At 34.8% G+C, this 14,115-nt stretch overlaps 1 protein-coding gene and 1 pseudogene across 2 annotated transcripts in view; one reads left to right on the top strand and one right to left on the bottom strand.

Moving 5' to 3' along the window:
- Cmss1 (cms1 ribosomal small subunit homolog) overlaps positions 1-14,115 on the bottom strand; it is a 358,480-nt gene that overhangs the window by 155,143 nt on the left and 189,222 nt on the right. The gene's annotated exons all lie outside the window — the stretch shown is intronic.
- Positions 4,354-4,975, top strand: LOC104873117 (annotated as a pseudogene).

Genomic DNA, 14,115 nt, shown 5'->3' with positions numbered 1-14,115 from the left:
TGCTAGGCAAGTACGCCTACCACTGAGCCACATCACCAGCCCTGATTTTATTTTTCACTGCCCAGCTATAGGTACATTTTGTCTCTATGCAACATCAAATCCTTCATCAATTTGGGTGGGCCAGGAGGGAAGCACTGGAAAGAAAACAGAAAAGGAAAGTGATTTTTAAAAAAATTTGACCAATTTAGTACTAGAAAAGTTAGCATCTATGATTTGTGAAAGTGATCAAGTAAATATAAATCTTATCCCCCTGGCTCAGCCCCAAAGTAGTACTGCTTCAGAGGCCTTCGCCCTTTAAAACCTGCCTTCAGAGACATGCATGGTGGCATAAGCTTATTATCTCTACTCAGGAGGTTGAGGTAGGAGGATTCCAAGTGCAGGGCCAGCCTGGGTAACTTATTGAGACTCTATCTCAAAATAAAAAAGACTGTAATAAAAAACTCAGTGCAAGGTCTTAGTTTCACTCCTTAGTACGGAAGAGAAAATTGCCTTCATATCAACAAAAGTAGCTGTGAACAGTAAGGGGCTATGATCAGTAAGGAGGGCAAGTGCGACTATAGGTGTATAAAAAAATCTTCTGCATAGCCACTCATGACCTGAATTTATTCTTTATAATAAGTGGTCCATTTTAATATCAGAAAGAATTTAAGAAAGAAATATTATTTAATGTAATAGTCTTCCCTTATCTGAAGCATCTGTGTAATAAGATGTCCCATGGATGCCTGAAACTGCATATAGTACTGAACTCTATACATACTTTTTTTATACACACGTACCTAAGCTAAAGTTTAATTTATAAATCAGGCATAGTAAGAGATTAATAGCAGCAATAATAAAATAGAAATTGTAAAAAATAATATAATTATTTAAAGCTTAGAAATTATTTCTGGAATTTTCCACTTGAGATTTTTAGATCAAGGTTGACTACTTTCGGAAAGTAAAACCACAGATTAAGGAGGGAGTACTATAAGACTAAAACTATGGGTAAAGTAAGTATCAAGACAGATAGTTTATGATAATCAACTAAGTACATCATCAACCTGAATTTTTACTTCTAGCCACAGTCAGCCAAGAACAATAAAGTATCAGGAAATTAGTCCTCTGGTAGTGCCCTGGGAAAATACTGGCTAAGGAGTCAGTATAGTAACCTGGCCACTAAATAGTTTTTGACTCTGGGTAAACCATGTAGATACCCTGGATGCCATCTGTAAAATGAACAAAGTATGGAAAGTATAGGTTCAGAAAGTGTCACAACTGAGCTTTGCTTAACCAATTCTGTCCCTAAGTTTAACCTAGGATTGAGCCTGCCATTCTGTAATATGAAGTAGGCCATTCTCTAATATGCCCCATTACCTTCTTCCAACTGTTTAGAGATGCCTTTGTTTCTAAATTTACTCATGCCCACTGAACTTGTTACAGCCAGTAATTTAAATGTTCTGTAAACTGATGAAATATGACAGTAAAGAATCCAGAAATGAGCATCTGAAATGAACAAGCACTTCTTTAGTGAAGACCTACAAACAGCAAATAAATATATGAAAAATGTTCAATGTCACTGGTCAATAGAGAGATGCACATGAAAACAACAGTGAAATTCCATCATACTCTAGAAAGAATTGCTGTTATCAAGAATCAATCAATAACAAATGCTGTTGGAGCTATGGGGAAAAAGGAATCTGTCTCCACTGCTGGTGGGAATGTAGAATGGTGCAACCAAATCAGTGTGGAGATTCCTCAAACACTAAAACTAGAGGTTCCATTTGACTCAGCTCTTCCCCTTCTCGGTATTTTCCCCAAAGAATCAAAAGCAATATACCACAGGAATGTATGCACACCCGTGTTTATAGCAGCATAATTTGTAATAGCTAAATCTTAGAAACAGCCTAGATGCTTCTCAACAGATGAATGGATAAAGATGTGTATTTTTAAAAAATATACAATAGAGTACTACTCTGCCATAAAGATGGATAAACCTGAGACTTTTTTATTTTATTTTATTTTTTTTTTTGTCCCAGGGATCAAATTCAGGACCTTGTGTTTGTGAGGCAAGTGGGGTGCCACTGAGCCAAATCCCCAGCCCTTTGAGACCATACTCTTAAGTGAAATATATCGAACACACATATGTAAATATTACGTTGTCTCTCTGGTGTGAGAAATCAAATGGGTATATAAGGACCAAAATATATAACAGATACTGAGATATAGGGAGAAAATGTTCAAATGGGAAGGGAACAAGGGAGGAGGGAGGCAGAAAGGAAGGAGGAGAAAAGAAAAAAAAAAGGAAAAAATGGAAACAAAGCTTTTTGTAAGGGCCTGGGATTTAGCTCAGTGGTACTGCTGCCTGCCTTACAAGCACAAGGACTGGGAAGGGGAGAGGGCTAGGAAAAAAGAATCAAGATATATTATATACAGGTACAAATTCTCTATGCTGAATGTGGTCATTATGTATATCTAAAATGTACAATAAAATTAATTTAAAAAACAGAAATGTGACAGCAAAAGGCAAGAGGTGACTTCTGTGAAAAGTACATTGAGTAGCTGGAGGAATCTGATAAAGATAAATGACTTAAAACAGCTATTAAGGCAGAGGATAGATAATTGAAAAAGATAAGAAAACAACATGTACAAGTCTAAAAGGATTCTTTCTAATGTCTTTGCTGTACAAACTTGACATGGGAAACCTTAGAAAATGCAATTATTAAGGGTAATTAATGTAAGAAAAGTGTTAGGAAGTTGTAATCAGTGGACCTATAATCAAAGAAAAGGCCTGGTTCCCACATCAACATTTCCACTGGAATGGGAAATGGAACAAGAGCCATGGTAAAATGTTACAGAAACCTGTCCTGTCATTTAAAACCATATGAAATAGGCAAAAATGACAATGAAATAACTTTCCAGGAAAGTGGTGGAGGAAACAGACTGGGGTTAGGGTTGCAGGAGAGATGGAGAGACAGATACCATTCTCAACAGTCTTGCAAATCTTTGCTAGTCCATTCGGTAAAGTAAGAATGAATTCATTTCTGCAGAGAATCATAGATTAGTCTCTCCTTAAATTCCTAAGATGTAAGTATTTCTTTAAGGATTACAGTTTTCTCTCTGGCCCTCCCTTATCAGATTTTTAAAAAAACATTTGATAAAATTATTTGATAAGTAATAGTAGATGTTAAATTTAACTGGGCAAGGAGCACTGTAAATGAGAACACAGAAAGCTTTGGTTTCCTGAGAGTAGGACATGCAGAGCATGGGTAGTTCTATGTAGAAATAATAGTTTTCGATGGCAAGACCAGGACTGTAATTTTCTGCAGAACACCATGACATCATGGTTTATATGAGGCCAACTCCATAAATCAAGCCTTACCTAATTAGATTCTTCTGCCAATCTACATTATTAGAGCAAATAATTAAAACAGCCTAGGCAATAATACAAACCAAATCTGTTTACAAAAATGTTCCTTTTTTCATTCAAACTTATTTAGTCTCACTAGCAATTACAGATTTTTCACATTTAGTAAAATATAGTGTCAGAGCATTTCTTTTAGTCTGACTTCACTTTCAAGGAATTCTTCAATTAACTGTATGTTGCTTTAAATTGTTCATCCAATGAGAAAACGATCTGTGGTTTCTCACTACTTGGCATGCCAATGGCTGCCCTCTATATTTGACTTTCAGACACACTGTCTCTTGAGAGCTGGACTTCGTTTGCACAGAATCAGTTAGTTGTCATAGCATTTTGATAAGCACTACAGAAAAATAAAAAACAATATTCTGTGGTGACTAAATTGGGAGAATTACCAGTCTAAGTGTGAAATCACACTGGGATACACACAATATCCACATTTGTCATTCACCTGGCCTGGGCCAGAAAGTAGCACATACTCTATTTTCATCTGTGACCATTCCATTCTCAGGGACTGTCTCTTTATCACCAATTTCTTTCTTTTGTCTTCCCTTCTTCTTTGTAAATGGTTAAAACACTGGAAACTCATGGAAAGCTGTAGCCACTCTAACAATAGACGCCAGTAAATGTAAAAGAGCAAGACACTGACTGACTTTGCAGTGCTTATGGTGCATCTAGTATTAGATTTTTAGCCAAACACAGTATAATAAAAAAGTATGATCTCAGAGGTGGTCTTCCATCCAAAACCTTGAATATTCTCAGCCTTTGGTGTAGCACGTCAATTCTTTTGCCTCTAGAGACTCATTCAGTGATGTTTTTAAATAAGTAAAAATAACAACTGGACAGTGGAAAATAACCATGGGAACAAATGGTAGAAACAAATGATGACTACTGAAGAAAAAGATCCTTAGAGAGGCTGTTCAGAGTGGGCTGAAGATGTTGTGATATTTGAGAAGATGCTTAAATCTTCACTGCCACTGACTCAGGTATCAACACTGCAGAAAGAAATTGGAAAGGTGATTATAGCACTGGAACCCAGAGATCAGAATTCCTGCTTTCTTGGTTTATAGACGAAACCATTTTTGTCACATTATAATAAATGAACTTGGCAGGAGGAGGATGCTCATAATACCAGAGGACTTGGATCTCAGCTAGAGGACAGTATTCCAGTTACTGAACTTTCATCAGCAAGTGGGCTTTTTGAAAGTCATGATCTTCTGCGGAAAGGTTTTTCTTGTGTGAAAAATGAACTGTTACCAAGTCATCCTCTTGAATTATCAGAAAAAAAAAAATCAAGCTCAACCAAGATAAAATGAATTTTTCCACACCGAGGAATATCCAGGGTCTCTTTGCTCCTCTAAAATTACAAATGGAATTCAAGGTAGTACAACAGGTTCAGTGTCTTCCACTTCTTTCAAGCTCAAACCTTTCATTGGATATTTTGAGGGGTAATGATGAGATATTGGGTTTGAAGATATTCTCATTGATCCATCAAAAAGTGAACTCATGGGGGAACCACACTTGGTGGTGGAATATAAACTTGGTTTATTGTGATACATATTGCTGTTCACAAAGCAGAGGGGCTGCATCTTGTGATAGTTGTCTTTGGCTATAATTTGATGTATATGACATTAAAAGCACTGACATAGGAAAAAAAAAGAGAGAAAAAGATTCCTTAGTTTTCTACCTATCTCAGTTGAGTCAAGCATCATATAATCCTTCTTTTTCCCCAGTTAGGTCAATTTCTTAGTGTTTGGAACTATGACCTCCCTGTGCAAGCCCCTGAGAAGCAGACAGTATAAGACACCAAGGGTAATATGTGAAATCCTCTTGAATACTTAAGCCCAGTAGAAGATGCATGTGCTATTTTTCCAAATTCATGCTCAAGCTGGTTCTGTAACAGGATGGGCAACTGTTGAAACTTCGGGCCTTTCCAGTGCAATGGAATGAATACTCTGGCAGGGTCATGCCATATATAATATCCATGGGCTGATACTGAAACAGTGCTGTCAATGGAAAGGCTTAACAATCAAAGCTGTACCCACTCTCTTCAGGACAGAACTGTGCCTTTACTCTCTTACAGCTACTGCTACTAAACCTGAATAAGATTCAGAAAAGACTTATAAGATTCTTCAGTATTCAAAGATATTGTGATATCATTCTTTTCCTATGTGTTTTTCCTATTTTTATTTTTAAAATTTAAAAACCCTATGTGGATTTTATTATGCATTTTGGTTAAATGTTTTGTGGAAAAATAAAATGGGTATAATTACATCTGTCTCTACTCCTCTCCAAACAACAACAACAACAACAACAACAACAACAACAACAACAACAACAGAACAATCTGGATTATTTATTCTTTCTTCTCTGTTAAGGACAGAGCTTCAAAAAGTATCAGATACTCTTTCTTTAACCTACAAGTCAGTTTGTACTGAATTATAGTCTCCTCATTAATCACACTGGGAAGCCCTAAAACTCTCAGAAGTTCCTAGAATATATAGAAAGGGTTGGGCAAGGACAGGGAAGTTTCCTTTTCAGAGCTTTTTCTGAATATTAAATATAGATCTGAGATTTTAAAAGTACAGGTACCCGGGCAGAAGATGTAGCTCAGTGGCGCTGTGCCTGCCTGGCAAGCACAAGGTCCTGAGTTTGATCCCCAGCACTGTGGGTGGGTGGGTGGGGAGTACAAGTAACTAAGATACTTGATATACAATTCACTGATCTGTTCAAGCCCTGCTTACTGGAAGGCCAGTAGTCTTCCAAAATGGGGTCATAAGGTAGATTTTGCTTCTAATTCAAAACATCAAGACAACTCCTCTTCAGACACTTGGCTCTTTCTGACATAAATACTGGCTGGGCAATTTTAAAATTACATAACCAAAAATAATTTTAATAATAATAATAACTTTAAGTACATTTAAAAATGTTAAAAAATTTTAATTTTCAACCTTTTGGTTAGAGTAAGTAAAGTGAGAGATGTTACCTTTCTATCAATTTATATTTGTCTTTTAGGCTTTGGTGAAAGAAATCATCCCACCTGAAGTCCTCAAAAGAGAATGGCCAAATTAATGCTGAGTCTTTCATGCCCTCACTATCTTCCAGTCTTGAAATTGCTCAGAGACTGACAAGTAATTATTTTTGTAGTCTGATGGCATTTATTTTCTTTGGGAAGTTCAGTGGTTACAGAAGGAATACTTTGTCTTTCCAGTGTAAACATGTACAGATTTTAAAGTTAGGGGACTCACAGCTTCTGGCTCTGCACTTGTCTTCTACGAAGAAAACAGCATGAGGCTGTAAGAGAATCTAACTTTAGGAATATCTGCCAATAATTTATTTGCAGAATAACAAAGTGAATAGCAAAAAATTGTGTAAAATTAAAAGAGTTTGGGAGTAATGAAATAAATGGAGGCATAAGGCCTTTCATGGGAAAACAAACACATTAAATGAGACTTCATTTTAGAAAATAAAATTACAAGGTACACAGAATGCTAGAGAAGTTCTCGATCATAGTAAGTTTTTCCACAGAATAAGAAAGCTTGTATGGTTACTACCCAGAATGACTATTAAATTGAGATATCATGTAGAAAATAAGTTTGTGTATAATATGTAGAGCTCAAGTCAGTTTCCTTGGGTCACATGTCCCTATCCTTGATCTCATTCTAGACATCTCCTCTAGCTGAAAAACAGAGCCAACTAGATTTCTGGAATTCTCTTCCACAAATTCCAAGTACATAAAGAGAAAGTATAAAAGAAGTTAGATGAAAATATGATAAAAATGCTCTTATTAATTCTGTGACAACAGCTTGAAAGACAAAATGAGAGTCTCTTAAACATATATCAGCCTACATTTATACTTTTAAAAAGTGAAGGCACTGACAGTACAAAGTACACAGAAACGAATTTCATTCTTTGGTAACTGATTCTAGCTTGCTGTCATTTGGTGTGGTGGGTAACAGGTATACTTGAGTGCATAAATAGGACAGAGATAAGGAATACAGAGGGGGTTGAAAATACTAATATAATAACAATTATTAATAATTGGAGAGGTAACTGTAGTGTACGTATGATTAACAAGGTCATTGGGAAGTGGCAAAATTCTCATCTAGCTTCACTGTTCCATTTATATCAGAGTCCTAGAAACCTTTTTTACTACAAGGGATTGACTGGGTCAGATTTCTCTCAAGCACTCAATTAATTCATCATAGAACCACTTAATTTAATGAACATTTTTGTTTTCCTCACAGAATCACAAATTTAACAAATATTTTATAAATACTGATTTTTAATGACAGACATGTTCATGACACATCTATTTGACAAGGGAGAAAATGGAGGGAGGACAGAAAAGAAGGATTAAGAATTCTTAATTACTCATAGAATGTAGAAAGAGGAAATGGAAATACAAAAAAAATAGTGAATTATAAGCTTTTAAAAGTATCATTACTGCTCTTAATTTTCTCCAATGTGTGTTCTCAAATAAATTAGCACAGCAAAGATAACCTTGTTTGTGTACAACATTTCAGAGTTTTTCCAGACCTACCTCATTTGTACTGTGAAGCTTTAAAGATTTGGTTATTTTCCTAAACTCACTTCTAATAGTGTATCTAGTAGGATTGGTGCTCCACAGAACACACTTTTGGAAACACTGATGAATATCAAAGCAGGTTTTCAAAAAATGTATTTCTCATTTTAACCTTTATTGTTTTGGGGATTGTTTATAAATCACAAATGGTCATGATTCTTGTTATTCAATGCTGAATCACAACCCAGAATGCCTACATGCTAGACATTTAATACATATGTACTGAAATAGATTTGAAAAAGTATCATATTAGCCCTTGAGATGGTGATTACTGGTTGAGAAACCTGTTGATGTTGGTTTCTACAAAGCAAGACACACTGGTACAAAGTGCAAAGTAGACATTAAGATCAAAACAGGGAATAAGATTAGGAAAAGGTTAGAAATCAAATCTGAAGCTGTTTGGAAGGTTGCTGGATGTATTAAAAAGCTTCCAAATCTAATTAGGATGAATAATTGAATATAATTGGAGCAAATATATTTAAAAATCAGATGTTTGACATGAGGTATTAAGGGTATTCAGAAATCAATAGAAAGCAAACTGGATTATGAAACTTGGTAGTATATCAAGCATTATCCCAGGGGAATTTATCAGCCTATTTTTATTCCTTTAATCTCTTCTATTCACAAGTAATTTTTAAGTTATAGTTGGTTTTCCTGTGCACATCAAATCAAAAGCAAAGAAAGACTAAGGGATCCAAGCAACTCTAGCTCTGAACCAAGTATAACATCTGATCTACTACAAATTAATAGGCAATGTGAATTTTTTGTGAATTTGGTTAATCAAATTTTCTTTGGTTTATTTTTTGTTGGTGGAGATTGAACCCTGGACCTTGTATATCCTAGACAAGTACTCTACTACTGAGCTACTGTCCCAAATATGAGTAAGATTTAAAAAAAAAATTTGGGATCCTTGTGTTAGCTACTTTCCTCTCATTGCTGAGGCAAAATACTAAGCACCCAAAGTTAGAGGGGAAGGGGTTTATTTGGCTTACAGTTCATAGAGGTTTTAGTCTATAATCGGCTGGCTCTGAGGCTGGGATGGAACATCACACAAGCATCACAGAAGAGAAACATGGTGCGCAAAAGGCAGCAAAGGTAGCAAGAGAAACTTAACAGTGTTTCCCTGACTTTTTATCTTATTCAGACTACTTAGGGTGGGTAGCATTCACAGCCTCAATCCTAGAGCCCTTGAGTTTAGCATTGCATCATGAATCAATTCCAGTTTCACACATTCTAGATCAAGCCTATCACCACAGGAGGCTTTGGGGGGAACATCTACACCTAAACCATAACAGTCCTCTATACATATACATCACCTCACAACCATTATATGTGATTTGAGATTATATTACATTCAGTAGCCTTTCACCATTTATCCTATATTTTGGAAGTACCTTCTTTTTACCAGGCAACTTCTACAAGTGAGCAAAAGCACACCCAGTTCCTAATTTCATGGGGCTTTCAGTCCGTGAAAGCAAGAAGATAAGAACAACAAGGTAAAGAAGATAATTTAAGAGAAAATTTCTTTTCTGCAGTTTCAGTCATAGCAATAGCAACTGATAGTTTAATAATCTTATAACACTGTTTGAAGGACTATTAGAATCCTAGAGGCAATGAACATGAAATAAAAATATTTTAAAAATAATGTTTCACAAATAAATGTAAAGATATCTTGTGTTATGGACTGCAAGATTAGTATTAAAATGTCATACTACCCAGTGATTTATAGATTCTATAGCACCTATCAAAAATTTAATGACATTTTTCACAGAAATAGTAAAAGAAATCCTAAAATTTATATGGAATCACAAAAGACCCCAAATAGCCAAAGCAAACTTGAGCAAAATAAAAAATAGTGAAAGCATCATATTATCTAACTTTAAAATAAACTACAGAGCTATAGTAGTCAAAAGAGGATTGTAGAAACATGAAAACAGACAAGTAGATCAAAGAATATAGGGCCCTGAAATTAAAACACAAATTATGGCCACTTAATCTTTGACAAAAGTTCTAAGAATACACAATGGGGAAAAGTCAGTCTCTGCAATAAATAATGTTGGGAAAACTGGATAGTCACATGCAGAAGAATGAAATCAGACCATAACCTTGCACCATTTGTAAAAGTTGCTGCAAAATGCATTAAAAATCTAAAACTATATAATTAATAGATTAAAAACTTAAGGGAAAAGCTTCTTGACATTGATCTGGGCCAAACTTTTTTTTTTTTTTTAATAAAACCCTTAAAGCACAGGCTACATAAGCAAAAACATAAATAAGACTGCATCAGTGCCAGGGATTTAGCTCAGCGGTTCTGCCGCCTGTCTCGCAAGCACAAGGTCCAGAGTTGGATCTCTGGCGCACACACACACACACACACACACAAACACACAAAGACTGCATTAGACTAAAGAGCTTTTGCATAGCAAAGGAAAAAATCAATACAATGAGGAGATAACATATAGAATAAGAGACAATACTTGTGAACCAAATGTCTGATGAAGGGCTGGTATCAAAAAGAATTCAAACAGCTTAACAGCGAAACAAAAAGCAAAAACTGCTCCTCCCATTAATTAAAAATGGGCAAAGAACCTCAAAAGGCATTTTTCAAAGATGTTATTCAAACAGTGTGAAATTTCAGGTAATCAGAAAATCTGATTATTATTATTATACAGTACTTTAACTATAGTTAGTAATAATGTATTGTACACCTATAAATTGCTAATAGTTGACCTTAAATGTTCTCAGCAAACAACAAGAACAAAAAGATGAGTGAAGTGATGGGCATGTTAGTTTGATATAATCATTTCACAAGGTATACATATTTTATAACAGCATGCCATATAGCAAATACATATAACTTTTGTCAATTATAATTTAACAAAGCTAGTAAAATTTTTTTCACCTGTCTAAAAGGAGCTTATATTAGAATGGATACAAAAGTATTTGGTAATTTTATTTACTATTGAATTTGATTTCAAACACATCTGTATACTTTATCTAGGACAACTTACTGATCTTGAAATGAGCTGCTATCAGAATATACTACTTAGTGGAAATCACTCCATTACTAGTGATGTACTATGAAAAAACTGATATCGACTTATTTTATACCTGGGGCAACCACATGTGTCTGCCTTTTTCTGATGGTAGTTTAGCTGAACTAAAACTGAACTGAATACATGAAATTCTTAATTTCATACCTATGAAATTAAAGGCATGGAGTGAGGCAAACTTAATTCCCATTAAAGCATCAGAATCTCTCCTAGTTGTTCCAAAACTTGGGAAAATTATTATTCCTAAAATTGTTTAAAATGTCCTAATTTTTTTCAAATTTAGAAAATACTATACTTAGTAATATAGAGTCTTTTCAGAATGATCAAATTCTTGGAAAGTAGATATTTTGTTTAGTTTTGAGTTTAGGATTTCTAATGACATCAATAAGCAAAACAGAGAGACTTAGAAAAAAAACATGAAAATAGCATTGAAACTTTTACACTAACTCATATCAGGAAATCCCTCCCTATGTTGGCTGAGAAGATATCAACCATACTAATCTCCTTCCTAGGATAAAGATATAAAAGAACCAGAAAGATTTGAAAGATATTTCATCCTTTTAGAGTACAAAAGAAAGTCAGATGAAAATATTGAAAATCCTCAATAAGTGTAAAATCAAACAATACTCGACCCCCGCCCAATACCAGGGATGAAACTCAGGACCTTGTGCTTTGCGAAGCAGGTGTGGTGCCACTGAGTGAAATTCCCAGAATGATTTTGTATTTTCTGAATATTGAGTTAAACAATACTATTCATCCCTTGTCTCTCACATATCATTTCTATCACAGAGGTTTTGAAAGAAATGTAATTTAGGTATATAACTAATATAGAAGTTATCAGAATCTCAGCACAAAAACAGCCGTACAGTATATGTCATCAAAGGTACTTGTAAAGAGAAATGGATGTTTTCCATTTTCAGAAGTCTCTAATATTAAAACTCAAAGTTTAAGGGCCTGGGATTTAGCTCAGTGGTTCTGCTGCCTGCTTTGCAAGCACAAGGCCCCCCCGCCAAATCCCTCAAATTTTAAAAGCCTAATATACATTTATATGTACTTATCCAGTATTCATTCTTTCAACCAAAAGCAGAGTGCTTTGTAGAACAGAAATGGTCCCTATTCTATGTGTGCTAGGACTCACAGGGCAGAGCTTATCTCTGGATAGAAATGGTATAGCTTTCTATGCAAGAAGGAACTTTATTTCAACCATGAAATTTAAAAAATATAATGCCAATGTCATCCTATCACTGTTTTATCCAATATCCCAGAACTGTGTCTCTTCTCAATCAGCAGCAGTAAATGTCAACATCTCATGATTTCAACAGGGTTTATAAGCACAAATCTCTGGGTATTTAGCTTAAAAAATTAAAACCAGGGGTAGGAAAGAGATTGAGTAATACAGTCAAAGGAATATGTATTCAACTGGACCTCTGGGTATTTTAAGTTATACCATTTTAATAAAGTTAGCATCTTGAATTCAAATACTAGTCAAGAAACACTGTGGAAAAGATATGATGCTGAGAAGAGGGATTTGGGGTTTCTGTTACTTAGTATTCAATAGATCAATACAGAGTCTGCCAAAAAAAATGTATACACTCTTCAGGAAAAAAAAAAAAGTATGATTTTTTTCAACAGATGGTGCTACTCTCATACAGGAGGCCCTAGAGGATGTCAAATATTGCAGAAAACTCAATACACCGCTGGGCCATAGGGAAGAAATTGAAAATGCAGCAGTCTCAGTGAACAAGTTACATAAGCAGCAGTTCACCATACTAATAAATATCTGGATACTAATGGCTACCACTTTGAGTACCTCTTCTAATTTCAGAGGCCAAAGGTAACTATTAATTTCATGATGTCTCAATAAATTTAGTATTAAAGTATTTATACAAGTTTTTTATTTTCCTGAAGTATGTATACTCCCCTTTTTTATGGATTCTATATGTATTTGTTTATATAAAAAGACAAATTTATCCTCACAGGAAAAAAAAAAATGCTATGATTCATGACCTACTTCCTTTTCCAGAAAGTATACCAAATACAGACATCCTTCTTACCAGTAGAAAGATACAGAAACACCAGGGAAGTCATTTGAGGTTACAAATGTGTTTCCTTTGTCCCTATCATTATGCTTACTTTTACAGGCTTCACTCTTCAATTGTTATAGACAACAAGCCTTGCTACCGTCTTGTGCCACAGAATTCTAGGTTTATAATCCTGATATTGTGTGTTTTTTCAACTTTTGTTAAATAAACACATATTTTAAAAAGATTGTGATTCAAAAGAAAGCCTTTTATATGTCATATAGCTATAGAAAGCTTCACCCAACATGTTTAACGGCATTTTGAGCAGGGCCAGATTTTTACCAAATACAGCCAGAAGTCACTGCTTTGAATTTGGTTGAGTTTTCTGAAAAAAACTCAATTCTTTTTAAATAAAATAAGTTGTCTACTTCATGAAGTTCTAGAAGGTAAAAGTGATGAAAATTACTATAAAGAAGCAGGATTTTTCCAGTCAAGAACTTTTTCACATGTACATACATATATGTATGCTTTTCCCTTATTTCCCACCTTAGCCACCTACTTTTGTTTTGCCTTCCAGAGTGTGCTACTAAGATCAATGTCGTGGGAAAAAACAGACTGAGAAACCAAAAAAAGGTTTACAACATTTGATAAAAATAGTAATACTTTACCAAATGGAAAATTCCATCAAACGAAATGTGATTCCATTCAGATGACTTACCTAAAAATAAGAGATACAAAAAAGTGAAAACGTGGTATTGTATTCAACTTTCAATATACAAAAACATATGGTAGATATATTAAGAACTTATGGACAATTCAAAACATACAAACCAGCAGGAAGCACTAATTCCTTTAAGAAGGAAATGATAAACATGGAAGAAGGAATGTGATGAAAAAAATAATGTTTACTTTCAAATCACTCAGTTCTCGTACATATTCTAAGAGATCAGTTTTTAAAAATATGGGCACAGCTGGGGATTTAGCTCAGTGGTTCGGTGGCCTGCCTTGCAAGCGCAAGGACCCAAGTTCAATCCCCAGTACCAAAAAAAAAAAAAAGGG

This window comes from Fukomys damarensis, unplaced genomic scaffold, assembly GCF_012274545.1.
Source record: "Fukomys damarensis isolate Sample0158 unplaced genomic scaffold, DMR_v1.0_HiC HiC_scaffold_24, whole genome shotgun sequence".
Lineage (NCBI taxonomy): Eukaryota > Metazoa > Chordata > Mammalia > Rodentia > Bathyergidae > Fukomys > Fukomys damarensis.
The sequence above is the reverse complement of the archived record's forward strand: the minus strand, read 5'-3'. Positions and strand labels throughout refer to the sequence as shown.